This window comes from Melanostigma gelatinosum (genome assembly GCF_949748355.1).
Source record: "Melanostigma gelatinosum genome assembly, chromosome: 12".
NCBI classification, from domain to species: domain Eukaryota; kingdom Metazoa; phylum Chordata; class Actinopteri; order Perciformes; family Zoarcidae; genus Melanostigma; species Melanostigma gelatinosum.
In genome coordinates this window covers 21,141,876-21,158,296 of record NC_136645.1, presented here as the reverse complement: position 1 = coordinate 21,158,296, position 16,421 = coordinate 21,141,876, and positions in this window count along the sequence as shown.

Sequence of the window (16,421 nt, the reverse complement as noted above, 5' to 3'; positions counted from 1 at the left end):
TTCTCCACTGGAAGTATGTTATGCTCAGCTTTGATAATAAATCATCTAAACGAGTGTTTCTCCCTGCAATTGGACGAGTCTACGGACCGAAGTGATACAGCCCAGTTGTGCATTTTTATTCGGATGGTGTTTACAGATATGACTGCAAAAGAAGAGCTGTTAACAATACTGCCCATGAAAGAACACACTCGGGGAGAGGACATTTTTCAGTCTTTAACGAACATTAAGTCCAAACACCGTTCCACCATAACTGATGAAGTCTGCTTGAGGCAGCTACCAGCAGCTACTGTCCGGACTATGCAACTCTGGCCAATCCCATTCAGTGCAAGTCATGCAAGTGCATGCAGTGCAAAAATGTACAGAATTGAATTGTGCCATAAGGGTTCATGCAGGTATGCAAGGTACGCCAACATATATTGTAAATATAAAGTATACTCAGTATATATATATCAATTAATAGATATTTAGCATTTTTAATGCTTTTAAAAGTAGTGCGCAAGCCGAAAAAGTGTGGGCACCCCTGATCTAGATCTTCAATCTCCCCCTACTGTCTTCAACAACTCCACAGAAGACACCTGGAAAGCTCACACTGCTAACACTGAGGACTGAGCATTTATTTGGTGTTTTGCTCTTTAAATGTGCGGTAAGGACATCAGTTTGCGTTCAAAGGTACAATTGTGCACGAGGAAACTCGCTTGAGCCAAAAACAGTTATAAAATACTATAAAATTGACATGGATTTCAGGGTCAAACTATTGCTGAATATGGAAAATTTGATATCTTGAAAGCACCCATCAAGTGACCAATGGTTTCTGTGTGAAAACTGTTACGCTCCCCACAGGACAGCTGGTCTGACTGTGTTGTGAAGGAGAACGGCAGAGAGCCAGTCAGTATTTAAGTTCAAAGTGAATACAATGAATGAACATGAATGAACAATGACAATGATGCCTCACTGACTATAATCCAGTAATAATAATATATATATATATATATATATATATATATATATATATATATATATATATATATATATATATATATATATATATTATACTAACCCTAACCCTAACCCTAACCGCTCTTAACTAAACCTAACCCTATATATATAATATATATATAATATAATATATATATATATAATATATATATATGTATATATATATTCTGAAATGGGCCAATCTGCATAGTACGTGTATATATTTTGATGCTGATACTCACTAAACTAAGATTGCAGAGTATTTCTGCACTGCAGTATTGTTACTTTTACTTCAGTAAAAATATCTGACTACTTCTGTGTTTGTTTTCAGCTCCACGTGGTCGCTCGGAGCATTGGAGAGTAAAAGGTTTGTCCCTCTGCAAATTCACTTCATCAAACCGTTTTAACTCTTTTGAATACCATAACATGCAGAGTGCGCTGTGCTGCCACGAGTCTCCACAAGATGACGGTGTGGAATCGCGTTACACACGAGACAATCCACCCGCGGTGCAAAGCAGGAGAGAGAGCAGTGAGATCCCCTCACGTGTTGATGCACTGAGGACGTATCGTTTTTTTATCATAATGGCCAGAATGTCTGATTTCATTCCATTACAAATGTCATTTATTCTTTCATTTCCAAAGAATACTAACAAATATTTCAGAGTAAAAGCCTTGTGTGAACAAATGAAGGGATTCTGTCCACAGACTGGTGCTAGTGGGGCTCTTCTTTTTAAAATGGAAGCAGGGAGTGTTGAGTTAATAATAAACATGAACTGTTTTCATGTCTGTGAAATGTTTTCGACATTTAAACTGGAGCATTGTTGCTGGTAAGGGGACAAAATACCGTCAAAAGATCCCCTTCAGAATGGTTCAGAATCACAGAATGTGGAATCCAGAAGAAAATAAGCGAGACCACAAATCAAAGACATTTTAAGCTGTTTTTACAATTGCATTATTGCTGTTCAAACAGACATTATGGAACGGTCATATTCAGTAGCATAAGCGCTAATTCCTCTATTTAGATTTGAAATTGATGTAAGATCAAAGCAGTTTCATTTTGGTTTAACTTTTACTCTGACTGACAAACAGAAGCAGACCAAATTGTTGCAAAAGCAGCTGAAAAGGAATGACAGATAAGGGCGAAGTTGACACTCGCTTCGGGTTCACACTGTAGATCTACTACCTTTTACTTTGTTGTTAATATCGCCATCACATGTCTGCTCTCACCACATCCTCTCTCTGTCTCTCTCTCTCTCTCTCTCTGTCTGTCTCTGTCTCTGTCTCTCTCTGTCTCTGTCTCTGTCTCTCTCTGTCTCTCTGTCTCTGTCTCTGTCTCTCTCTCTCTCTCTCTGTCTCTGTCTCTCTCTGTCTCTCTCTCTCTGTCTCTCTCTCTGTCTCTCTCTCTCTCTCTGAGAATCAACATAATGTAATGCTTTTTATTTGTCTTCAAAACGATACCTGAAAATGTAACATTGAGTGGAAGACGTTGCACATACTTGATGTTGCCTTGTAGTTTACAATGCAAGCTTCCGTTGTTGTGTGACGTCAGACAGCTGCTTCTTCATGAAGTCGGGGTAGAGTTTACTGTAAAGGTGGGATCTGCGACTTTCGGCGTTCCATTGCACTTCATCATTAGCAGTTGAACATTTTTGAGTTCTCAGCATCTGTCATCGCGTGACGATGATAAAGCACGGCTCATGACACATTCGGAAAAAAGACGACTGTCGCATGGGATTAAAGCTAACAGCAATGTGATGAGTAACAGAGTAACAATCAGGCAGAATATGGCCACCAACCGGGTCGCTGCGATGTGCAATATGACTGCACTGTAGGGGAAAAAGCAATAAGCTTAAAGCTACTTGGATTTCTGCCTGCGCCTGTCTTAGCACCTTAGCAGTTACAACCCCAGACAAAAATGTGGCTTTCGGTAGGGATTTAAAGAGGTGCTCCAGCAATTTGGTATTGCACTTTTATAAAGTTGTGGGACTTGCAGGGGAGAGATTTGAAATAGAATAGACTCAATTGAAGCAGCAGAGACCGAAATATCCTCAGCGTTAGTTCCAGTGATGGATTTGAGTCTCAGAGCCGCTGGTCATTTTGATCGGTCTTGGGATGCACCATATGATTGATATGATCCTTTAGTCCCATAATCTATCGACTGACCCATTATTCTCAAGATTCTTTTTTTAATTCATGATTAATATAACAATTCATTAACACTGAAATAAGTATCAAAAAACGTGTCTGATCAGTGTTTTGTCAAATCATCTTCTCGTAAAAACAAACAAATGTATCAAGACAATAGACCCTATTTGTCAGATGATGATCAGAAATGGCCCCCAACCTCTAATGATGTCATCAGCAAAAATACGACTTCATGGACATGTTGCTCGCTGTGTGTTTGAGAGGAGAGAGTGAAGACAGATGGTAAGTTATCAATAACAGTCATTTAAATGTCAACATTATTAATGAAGCTTTAGACTGTTTGCTAGTTATGGTCGGATATGATTTGGATTGTGATATTAAAGATAAAATAACAGCCTTATGTTAACGGAACGCGAGCAAAGACACGAGCACTTTTAAAAGGGAGCCGTGGTTTTGATAAAGTACATCTTTCCATTCAATAGATTGGTTTTTAATGTTTAGCGATTTTAGATAAATATATTCGCTCTTTATTTTTAGAAACGTTTCTTCACAGAACTTAAACTGTGTTGCTGTCGAAACGCTTAAATGTTCTGTTCTGTCAAAGCTCTGTTAGAGGCTGAGCCATGATGGATATTGTTTTGTGGTCCTAGCACACCGACCATTACTTCCCATAAGGCACGCAGTCATTGGCTTCTATTTCCTGCCTCTAAGTGTTGTTCCCATGATTCATAGGAGGCAAACTGGAGGGATAAAAACAGTCCTCCAGATAAGTAGCTTTCAGTCCGAGGAGCTCTCTGGTAACTTCCTCTCGAGTGTTTACCAAACAGATCCTGATCTGTTTGATCCCCTCATCAAACTCTCAAAGTTTGATTATGTTTAACTAAGAAGATCCTTTTTAAAGACTTGAGGAATACAAAAAAGGCTCAAACGATGCTAGAAATGGCGGCGCGGCTTTTGATCAGCCTGTTTCTGGGTTTCTTCTTCATTCGTCAGGGAACTTGAGTGTCCCCGACTGTGGAAGTTTGAGTCTGTTCCACAGCGAGGAGGCCAGAGCACGTGTCCGGCTGCTTTGTACAGTCGACACGCTGCAACAATAAATCTACCAAAACTGGTTTACAATTAACAGGAATTTAATCCCACTGATGCAAGTACGATTACAGTTACACAATGGAGTAAATTACTCCTAAGAAATATTACAATATTAACCCACTTTGGAAAAAACTACCTCTGGTCCCAGGACACAGCCGTCCCAGGCAACCACACGCTAAAAAGAGGCAGAAAAACACTTTCTATCTCCCGCCCTCATATCCCTTCGCAACTCCTCCCCTTCAGTCTATCCCAATTCCTATTAGCTAACTTCCAGGAGTGTATTCGCCTGTCTGCCTTTCTGTCCCTGAGTTTACTAACACATTCAATGACTGTCAGTTATTGTTTAATCCCTCTATGATAATCCTTCAGTATAAATGTTAAACTTCTGCAACTTTGGCAAAAGCTTCATGTCTCAAATTCTGCTTCTAGCTGCTGATCCTAAAACACTTTATGCTTTTCTTAATTATGCATTTCCAAAACCCTTATGATTATGACTAATTATGAATTCTTAATTATGAATTATTTAACACTTTTATTATAGCTACTAAACACAGTTCTATGCTCAAATTTCTTACACGACAAATATGGCATTTTCCGGCTTTTATTTAATTGAAAAGCTTTCCTGTGTAAAATGAATACTGTGGTGGTGAGACATGGTGCCACGATGAAGATCAAAGCAACGCGTTTTAAACAGTGTTTTTCGTGGATTTTCGAAGCCTCTAACTCTTATTTTCATACGATTCAACCAGAATATTCAAGGTTGCTGGAGGAGACGATGCAATTTTTTCATAAAGAACGTTTCAAAATGGCTCTTTCCATGTGAGACACCGAAAGGAAAGAAAAGCCCCCCCCCCTCAACAACACAGAAAGCAATTCCACAGCTGTGGAATTCATACGGCGTCTTTGTTGCCCCACAAGATGCTGATCGCAGCGCACGAGGGGGGTGAGGGCAAAGAGCGCCAGCAGCAGTAGCAGAAGAAGAAGAAAAAAAGAAATCTATGTTCTTGAAATCTCTTGTATCGCATTTCATCGGCAGTCTACTCCGTGTGTTGGGCTGGAGAAAATGGAGAAAGTGGGTTTTTACCCCTGTAGAGTAATCAGAGGCAGTGGCTAAGCAGAAGTGACAGCAGCGGTTTTGGGATTAGGGTCAGTAGCGCACACAACTGCACTGAGAGGGAAAAGGGGAAGGGGGGGCCAGCTGGTGGAAGGGAACGGCCTTAAGGCCCACGGGTTAAATCACAAAAGTCTCACTCCCGCACCTATCAGAAATAAGACGTCAGCAGCTCGGGCTGATGAACCACCCACTCGCCCGGAGGGAGCGGTGGTGGGGGTTTGAACTTTGCGCTCAGGGCCCCACGTTAGTTCACAGGTGTGAGGGGACCTTTTTTTAAAAAAAATTTATAAAGTGAAGACGATGGCAGGACCCTACTTCACTGTGGACTCGCCACGTGACCCTGTGCTGCTCGTTGTTAGGGTGCCGCATGAGGATAATGCTCATGTGATGCAGCCACAAATTATTCATATTTGGCTTTCAGTGACCCTCGCGACGGGTCTCAATCCTTCTGCAATCAGTTTATTTTGGGGACGGCAAAAGCACAAGTTCAAGCAAATGAAAAAGAGTGGGCCACTCTGAGATCAGAAGCAGCACGAGTATGGTCGGTATTAGATGCCTCCTCCTCCACCCTACTTACCCCAAAATGCCTATTCGTCTTTATTTTTGTTATAAATGTTTTATTCAATTGCGTTAGAGGACACTGAGTCCCTAAGGAAGAAGAATAAACCCTCGTCCTGCGGTGTAATAGACATGATGGGACGAAATGAGGGAGACAAAGAAAGACGCATTGACACAGAGGAGGAAGTGAGCCAGTCTCTAAAGAGTGAACACAATGAAAGCCTTGACAGTCTCCAATATATTCACCCGACATAACCCCACAAAGGCTCGGGCAATTTGACAAGATTGTCGTCAGCGCGATACTGGTTGGCCACCGTAATGGTCCTCCGGTGTCCTTGTTCAAGTATGCAACGCCTGTTGGGAATTCTGTGTTGTCGTCAGTCTCTCTCTCTCTCTTTTTCGCTTACTTTCTCGATGCTTCACCGCATTGTTGGAGCGTTTCAAGCGACAAGTAACAACACACTAGCGTCCGTCCTCTTTAGTGTTATTGTGCTTATATAAATGTAATTCATGGTGCTGTTAGACTGCTGCTAGAGCGCCCCGTCAATAGTGATTCGTGCGGGAGAGGAAACCGTTTTTGACCACAGTGACAATTCAGTTTTTCAAAAACGCTAGACGGCAACAAATATCGATTGGAGCCGAATAAATCTTAATATAAAAACATGTTGTGAATTTTAGATATAATAGCATCTTTCTTTATTTCAATACCTTTTCACTTTGGGACTGAGCGCTGAGGTAATGATTATTTGATTGGCTGAGCAGCATCACGTGAATGGATTTACAACGCATGTAATTGGTCGGTGTGTTTCCTGCGCCGCTGAACGAGGCCGGAAAAGCTGCGCCGGTTCAAACAGAAGCGCTCCGCCAAAATTTCATAATTCTCAATTATTTTAGGTTTTACGTCCAGCGTCCGGATACAACAGCGTCTGTGTCCGGACCGCGGCCCGCCTATTAGTGACCCCTGACATAAATGAATAAATTCACTGCAGTGATTTCACTCACAAACACTTTCTGAATGTGCTTATTGAGTACTGCAGACTCATCCCTCTCTAGGTTACAGTTCACTGTACAAAAGCCCTCTGGCTCAACTAACCTGAACCAAAAACAGCATGAACATCACAAAGAAGTAGCTGAAGAGTAGACGTGACAGCTTTCAACATTTGAAGAAGGATCTCGACTTTTCTCACACCATGTTGGCGCGTTTAGTCTCTCTCACCTGTTTGACTCGAGGTTCCTGCTGACTGCAGGTTTATCTCTCTCAGATGAAAGCGACATGTTGTTGACAAGTTTTTTTTCAGATTCCAAGCACTCGAAGAGCATGAGTCTTTCTGTGTCTCCTGTCTGAACAGATGACACTGAAATGATTTCTGACTGAGCTCCTTACTGGTGGGCCTACTGTGTTCTGTTCTTCAGTTTAATTCTGTCATTTAGAATCCAGAATGTTCTGAGATGAATATGACAAACTGAAACAACAGAAACAGTCAGGCACTTAACACAGTTTGTGTGTGTGTGTGGGGGGGGGGGGTATATTGCACACTTCACCACTGCCCATCTAAGAGCAAAATCAATGTAATTAAGGCTATAAAGAAAAGTCACTCTCCACTCCCTTCTTTTAAATGAATTTAAATCAAAGGCCTTTAATCCTTCCTCAGTTTAGGGAATTCCTGATATTGAATAAAAATCTATTCATTTCATCATCTTCTCCTAAAAACAAACAAATGTAAAACGATAAAAGCTCCTATTTGTCAAATGCCTGATCAGAAGATGACTGACACGACACACATGGGGATGCCCTCTGATACCCGGTTCTTAACGGGAACTGATAACACAGCAGTAAATCGTGTCAATAGGGTCTGGAGTTAACGGTTCTGCTATCGGTACTTCAGAAGTTACAGAGTGAGATGTCCTCGTCTCAAACCTCCTCTCTCTGTCTCTTTGTCTCTGTGCATTACTCTGACACACACACACACACACACACACACACACACCGACTCCGGCTCAGTACAGCTGAGACACGCGTCATGGCAGAGAAAAGGAAAAGATCCAAAGTGAGGCTACATTTGACTCCAGCAGAGGCTGAGAACTCTCGTTGTGTCAAACGCAATAAAACCCTCAAAAGTAAGGGAGGAAACACCAGCAGTTTATCACAACATTTAGCAAACACATAGAACATGAATGTGCAGAAATGCACAGTGTTCTACTCCATCCTCCATCCTCGTCCAGTGCAGGTAACGTTAGCGATGCCACACGGAGTTGGATCATAAGAATAGGCGAACAAATGGAAGCTAATCGCTCAACGAATTGTTTAGCTTCGACTGTATTTTAAGGATTCGGGAACTGGCTGAGGCTGCAGCCAAGACCCCCCCCCCCCCCTACCACCTCCATGACACAGGAGGGTGTGGACGGGAGCAGCTGTGTTGTTATAAGTTAATGTATTTTGAAGCTGCTAGTCCCACTAACCACCACTAGGACCAATGCTCTCAACTCCAAATATACTCAATTTAGAAATTTACATTTGTTGTTGGCATTGAAGCAGTACAGTCAACAATAGTGAGTTAGTTCAACATTTCTGCTGTTGCCGTTCAAAAAAGACAATTTGTTTCCATATGAATAACAAAGCAATGTTGATTATTTTTTAATTTTCGACTTATTCCGAACGGGCACTGGAAAAAAATGCTCCTCACTGTTCAACGATCCAAAACCTAAAGACGTTTGTGGTTTAGAATTTCTTTTAAAAATTCAAAAAGCACGTCTAGCACTTCATTCATTTGCATTAAGCTGCATACAACATCTGGCAAGTCGTGTTTACTTTTAATTTATGACACAGTTTTTAATAACCGGTGCAAAAGCTGAATGTTGCACTTCAGTGCTCGTTTAGAAAAAATCGGTAGCGAGGCATGTCAGAGCGGGCTCTTCGATCACACTGATCGGAGCAGCGCAGGGACATATTTCGTGGGAGACATGCATGAAGGAACCGGAGGTGGAAAACACGAGGAGTTAACGATGCAGTGGTGCATTGTGGGAGACTGTAACAACCGTCCCTTAGACGCTTCCCGTATCGCAAAGACTAACTTCACCGACGCCGAGAAGCAATTTCCTCTTTGAAAGAGTAGCTTGAATAACTAAGTAATCTTCACCTTTTCTGAAATGTGATATAAAATAGCATTTTGTGATATAGCAGAGCCGTTCCCGGTGCAAACTGCATGTAAAACTTCAGATGTATAACACGCGCACAACGCTGGCCGATAATGCACAACACATCCATCACGTGTGGCGGCGGGTTAAAAAGCTCTCCGAACAGCCCGGTGGAAATTGTGGGATAGCTGGAAACAAATGGGAGCTTTACTGCTACGCCGTAAACTGAATTGATTTTTTCTTCTTCTTCGATAACTACAGGTAGCGTTAAAGCTTGTTCCAACATCCAGAATGAAAGCGGCGGTCGTTGTACATTTATTGGATTGCCAAAACAGGGGAACAAAAAAAAAAAAACACGAATCCATCAAAAACTGAACCACAGCTTTGAGAGTCGGTGGCAGTGATAGATAGTGAAAGGACTGTAATGCTGATGGAAAAAAAACATTTTTATCCTCACGGCCGAGATAAAGGGAAAAGTGGTGAAATACTGGCTGCGTAGTCTCAAACATGGCCTCCTTTGTTTGCAGCGATGAAGCAAAAATGTCACCAATATTTTGACAGTAACGTGTTGGTCAGTTGTATTTCCTTGGTACTGCTGAAGAGACTAATTCATTGAGATTTTCATTGACAATATGTGACCCATTCATTTGATTTCATTCTGAGCATATGCGATACTCAGAGTGCGGTTGACTTTATGCTCAATCACATTGATGTGAAGTTATTGATCAATTCAGTTTATATCATTTAATATTGCAACTCAAGTGCTGCGATACCACACAGCCCGCTTCTTCATTTTCATCATATGGGACTGCGGGCATCCGGTGACGGTAAACGCAGGGTCGGTGATGTTTAGAAGCGGGGGATGGGAAGGCGTCGAGATGGATATGATTTTATTGGCAAAGCTTGCGGTGAAGCGTGTGTGTGCCGTACAAACACCTGGTGCAGACATGTCTTCACCACACACACACACACACACACACGAATAGGTCCAACTGATGAGCGAGCCCTCTCCAGATGAACTTGTCACTGAAGTTGAGGGGCCACAGTCCTCAGTGGGGGGGTCTTATCCTCGGGCAGAGTGGACCGCTTGCTGCTCCTTGTGATTCAGTCAGCTTTCATCTGCCACTCCGGTCCCGGGCAAGTCAAAGGAGGACGAGCACACAGAGCTGCTCGCTCCAACACGCTGCAGAAAAAGAATGCACTTGAGTTCAATGTTTCCAATGCAGCATGAAAATAATTCATGCTGCAATAATTTAAGAAATTACCGAAATATTAGACACAACGATTGTCATGTTATTATCGTCCGGCTTTAAGACCAAAGCAAATTATGGAAGCACGCACAAGAGATTGACGAAATAAAGACTTTTTATTGAACAAAGATTGAAATTACTTCACCAAATGTAACCACAATGTGAATTCTAATACATGATGCTGGCAGGGAACATACTGCCAAGTCAACTGAGGTAATGTTGAAATAAATGATACAGCAAATCAAATGTCCAACATAGCACAAGGTGTGCCTGGGGAAGAGAATCCCACACTCCCCCAGGAAGGGGCGGGTCTTATAGACTGGAAGCAGTGGCTAGCTGCCTCCATTTCCTTGATGGATCAACCCACACAAGTCCTGGGAGAGGCCTCGGCCCGTCACAATGTTGAATAGTTACTTTAAGGCAGTGGTTCCCGTTTTTCTTGTCTGATGTAGTCACATTTCACATTATTCAATATTTGAGGCTATCAACATTATCCATTACTTTTAGCTACGTATTTCACGCTATCTGTTACTTTTAGCTATGTATGTCACATTATCCATTACTTTTTCCGCACTCTAAATTACTTTACATGGTGCTCAGGTGCAGCTGATGCAATGCGTTGATATATATTTTTTGATTACATTGAAATTTCTCATTCTTTTCAAATTACTTGAGCTACTCCACGATCCATCGAGTGCAGAAGTCCGCCTGGTGAACAAGTACCGCTGGCTGGGAATCCCTGGTTGAAGGCACCACTGGAGTGATACAGTCAGAAGTGAAGTACATCTCCTCCCAGCCCCGAGACAAGTGAGCCCGATGGCTGATAAAATACCTCGACAACCACTGAGTTGGAAAACACTGTCAACTGCAAGCTGGCTTGAAACTGACAAGTGTCTAAAAGCAGACGTTTTCCATCCCATGAGCTGTAGAGGAGTACAGGTGAGTAATGAATTAAATAAGTGTTCTTTTAAAAATGACACTCTGACCGACTTTCAGCAGACAGACACAGTGTAACACAAACATTGTTTTTGGGCAGCTGCTGCCTTCCATGCACTGCTGTTATCCAGCACAAGAGTTCGTGCATATGTATCAGTGCTGTGATGACTCAGATGTGCAGTGAGACTTGATTCTTCCCACTAATTTGAATCAGCAAACTTCTCTGAGACGCAGTATACACTTGTTTATCCATATGAGTCAGAGCAGAGTTTCCAGGCTGCTGTTGAGTTGTAGGAAGCCTAAACAAAATTAGAAGATGTTTACAAGAAGTGTCTACACGTGACCTCTCGTCACAGGTTGCTTGGAACTGAAGAGAGATTTCTTTTATCTTCTTGTCTAGTTTTAGAGGACTGGTGAGATAGAACTATGCAGTATTTCACACAAAAAAAGAACAGAACAAAATACATAATTGTGTGTATTTTTTGTAATCATATTGACCACCTCTGTATGGATCCCGACTCCCAGGTTGGGAACTGCGAGGCTTATGAATGTTATTTAGAGCATGACCAACACTAGATTTTTGAGGCTGGTATCGATAATTGTATTGGCCATTTGGAGGCAGAAAACAATGTTTTCCAATATTTTGCATCAAGATAAAATAGTTTCAATCGTTCCCGGCCATTCGAGGATAAATATGGTTGATGACACTCGGCATATATGCAGTTTGTCACATACAGTCAAAATAGATTTTTGACTTGTTTACCAGCCCAAGACAGAAGCAACTGTCTGTTGTTGGGCTATTATCTCTCATGACTCATGCGGCTGGACTAAAGTATGTTGTTTTCCTCTAATTGTAAGTTCTGTTTTTCTTGTCGGTCTGAAGGCAGCCAGACACTTGATTGGGATGTTACTGGCCCCGCTTTCTCGTCTGTTCGGCTCAGCGTTCTCAACACAATGGCAGGAAGTGATGTCACACAGTACCAGTCTCCCCAGGCTGCAGGCCGCTTTGGGCTGGGGGCATCTGGGGTGCAGCGGTGACCATGGCAGTTACCCACAGATGTAGAACCTATATAGGGTTCAGTCTCGTGCAAAACCAGTGGAGAGGAATCCAAAGGGGTCAGATGGTTTATTTCAATCCGTATTCAGAGCGGCTGGGTACTTCTCTGTGAAAACAATCTGGTCATTTTTGAATGTTTAGTGACATTTGCCACGTCAATTTAGTTGAATGAAAGGAGGTCAAGTGTGCACATTTTCGATGCTGAATTATTATTTTTCCACTGGAGGTTCTGAGAATGGCTTGACCTCTTGGTGACAGACCAGCAGGCAGATTAGACATGTCCAATCCCTTTGAAGATAAATCCTGTTTGACCGTCTCCTTGGAGACTCGGTGTGGGGGGGCAAGCCAAAAAGTTATTTTTAAAAAGTGAATTCAGAAAAATGCTTTTCCCAAGCTTAAAACGGACTTCTGTCTATTTATCAAAAATGAAATCCTTTCCTTGTGCACCAGCAAATTCAGATTCTACAAGAAACGCTGCCTGTTGGCTCTCGACAGCCAATCGTAGCTGCTCGTGGCCGGAGCCGAGGCCCTGCAGCACCAGCCTCATGAGTGACGCCGGGGGAATCGGGGTCAACATTTTGCTTGGCACGCTTCCAGTGTCATGAACTGGAGGGAGTGAAAAAGAGAAAATGCGAATGGAATGAGGAGGAGGGGGGGAACAGGAAAAAGAGCTAATATTTTTAACTCCTGCAGTGCGTCACTTAGACGTCTGGGCCCCGTCTGCTGAGGATAAGAGCGGCTAGAGGGAGGAGTGTGCTCAGCCAGGGTGTTCAGTCCGCTTCTGAAGTCATTCACGACATACAGTTTGCCTCAGGTTATGCTTTTTCCATGATGTCCATAGGAGGTAGTAAATACCTTCCTGTCTAGTTTTGTAGCCATATATTTTTTAAAGCTCTTCTCTGCTACGTATATATACAAAAGACACCGAGATGCTGTGCATGCGCTTTTCTGTGCGTCGACTGTTGACTCAGCTGGAGCCTCCCGAATGCCTGACAGCCAACTGACACCCTCTGTCACTGGGCGACGCTGCGCAATCATGACTCAATAAGCCCAGGAAATCAGGGGAGAGCGAGCGAGTGAAGAAAGAGAAAACACACGAGGGCCGAGCAGAGTAGGGAGCAGCGGAGCAGAGGTTAGCCGGCCCCGGGGGTCGGAGGACTCCGGCACTGAGCTTCAGGTTTCATCCATCTAGTTCCAAGACCTCCCTGCAGAGTACAGTATGTGTGAACATGAGAAACCCTTTGGGGTGAGTTGACTTCCACCGGGGTTAATCTGCTCTCCCTACAATATGTATAAATACATTACAATGACAGTCCGGCTTACTCATGAAGAAAGTTCTTGGTGGTAGTTGGGTGGAAAACATTGGAGGCACTCAGAGTTTTTAAGTTAAAAATCCTTTAGTAGTTCATGGGTGACCAACGCGTTGACCTTATGCTGCCCCGTCCATTACTTCACTTACATTTCGAAACACATTTCTTCCGGTTCAGGGCTAGCAGCGTTGTAAAAAATGAATGATATTTGGGAACATTCAGCCGCCAGCTACACAGCGGCAATTGGATGGTTTTACTGAATCAGTGACTGGGAGGACGACGTATGAAACTTGCCTAAAATCATATGTGAGGTCATTTTGAATAACTTTGGAGTGTCTATTGGTGTAGATGGCTCTGCTAATAGAGACTACAAAAGTATCAGTACACTTTCCAGTCGAACAAAAATACATGTCAACACTGTTTCTGTTATTATTCTCACTGCCAGAAGGCGAGACAAAAGGTCCGCACAGAGAGAGTTGGAATTTATGAATATTAGTTCATCGAGAGAGTGAATTGAACCAACCGCTTGTCTGTTTATGTGCCAGTTAGTAGCAAGCTGGCTAGCTGATAGCTATTTAGCTATCCCCAAATTGGAGGTTCGTTCATTAGTATTTATTACTTCCCCATGGTTAAACACGCAGTGCGGACCCGTGTCTACTCCCTCTGGCAGTGAGAGTACTTACAAAAACACTGCAGACGTGTGCTTTCTCACAACTCCGTTGCTGCCCAGTTTGCATTAAATATACTTTGTGTCTAAGAGACAGACAACTAGACAGCTGATTATATTATCATGATATTATAAGTTTGCTAGCCAGTGTGGTAGCCACAATTAGCCCTAGCTCAAGCTAAAATTTCAATTTCTCAAATGCTTTTTCCCTAGCTGTTATCTCATGTCCTATTTCATGAGCCGACATTTTTATAATTCAGTTTGTTGGCCCACATAATTGAATGAGGCGGAAGCTAAATCCAATAATGATGGAGATAGACTTAGCTAAACTCCTGCTCATGCTAACGAGCTTAGCAGAGTAGCAGTAACTGCCAACTCAGGTTTTGACTCCGGTGGAATTCACATGACCTTCACATGGATTCAGCAACCTTCAAACATACATAAATACTTAAATGAATTTATCATTTTGTTTTCAATATAAGTCCACAGAAGAGCGGACTCCTAGCAAAACAGAGACACCTATAGTCCCTATAAACCCTGAACTGTAAATAATCAATTCAGTTTATTTTCTGAAAGTGATTAAATAGATGAGAAAGCTTAAAGAACACATTTAGTCAATGCTGCATTTTCTCTGTGAAGAATATCCAAAGATACAGTGCAGTATCTGCATGTTTTGTAAGAATTGTATACAGTTTAGGGCTTTTATTTTTGGGGGGCAAAATAATCAGCCTAAAATGGCATAACATTAAGGCATTGCGATCTTATTATATGTTGCACGGTTCAAAGATAATGGTTAACTTTTTTTCAAAAATAAAATGTCAGTTTCTGCAGGCCTAGTAACCGCTCTCAGCCCTTGTAGGGCAGCAGAACACCATCAGGTGATTCTCTTACAGTCCAATGACCTCAGCCCCCCATCTTTTGAAGCACCCTCTGCATTCCGAGTGCAGGACCGAAATAGGACTCATTTTCCCTTGTGGCGTTAAAGTGCTATGTGAGCCATTAACGTTAACATTTCAGCGGGGGCAGAGATGCTCGATAATTCCAGCAAACACCAGTCGTAAAAATCCTGCTGTTGCTCGGAGGCCCCTCTGCTACCGCATCCAACAACCTGGGGGTCTGACATCTTTATTGCCTCATGACAGTTACGTAATAAAGGTGATAAATCCCCTGCGTAGTCATGTGTTAAACTTATGTAGCTATTTCGCCGGTGCACTTGTCCATAAAGTCCGAACATGTTGAAAGATATATTCATCTGAAACCCTGCCTGGTTCCACGTCAATAGTTTGTGGAGTGAAGTGAATTATTGACGTGGACAATAAAAAGCTTGACGTACTTCAGTCAATAAAACATGTCAATGGTCCGTTAAGTGAAGAATGAAACCCAAGCAAGGGTCAATAGCAGCTGCAAATTAGTAAATGGAGACAGACGGGTGGAAATTTCCTGCAAAGGACAGTTTAGACTGTCACATTAAGTACTTTTTTTGGGTGGATTTTCTGCTGTTCGGCAACATACCTAACCCTATCTGGATTTACCCAGTTTGGTAAATCTCCATCTTCAACTCAAAGAAGAATAAAGGAATTATTCACAACTGCACACAACTGCGCACCGAACCCTTTAGGGTCTGTATGACACGCATCAGGCTTTCAGCTCATCGAGAAAAGAGAGTCTACATAGCGAGTGACGAGAGGTTGGATGGGTCGAACAAACACGTGACTTTCACCAAGTAGACCTCTGTTTTTTTCCCGTGTGAAACAACGTTGACTTACTTTGGCTGAGCTTTTTTGCGTAGCTTCCGTACTTAACGGCAGTTACGTAACTTGTATATTTACAATTTTAAGTAACATACTCAGAGCAAGTGACGTAGTTTAATGTCCACGTAGGGCAGGATGAGTCAAACACACAGAGACTTTCACCCAGGAGACAGCTGTTTGTGTCTTGTGTTTACCCTAGTTTTGCTATGTTACTGTCAAACTTTGCTAACGGCAGTTATGAAACAAACTTTCTATCTTACCATCCAGGATATTTTGCTAAGTGTAACCCAATCATTTTGTTGCCTAAGTAAACCTCAAAGTAAACCTACGTTGGAAGTGATTTAAAAAAAGACTGTCGCGCATGTAACAGGCAGAAACTGTATGTTTCCTGTGAAGATGGAAGTTTATTTGAACAGAAACTATGGACGTAATAA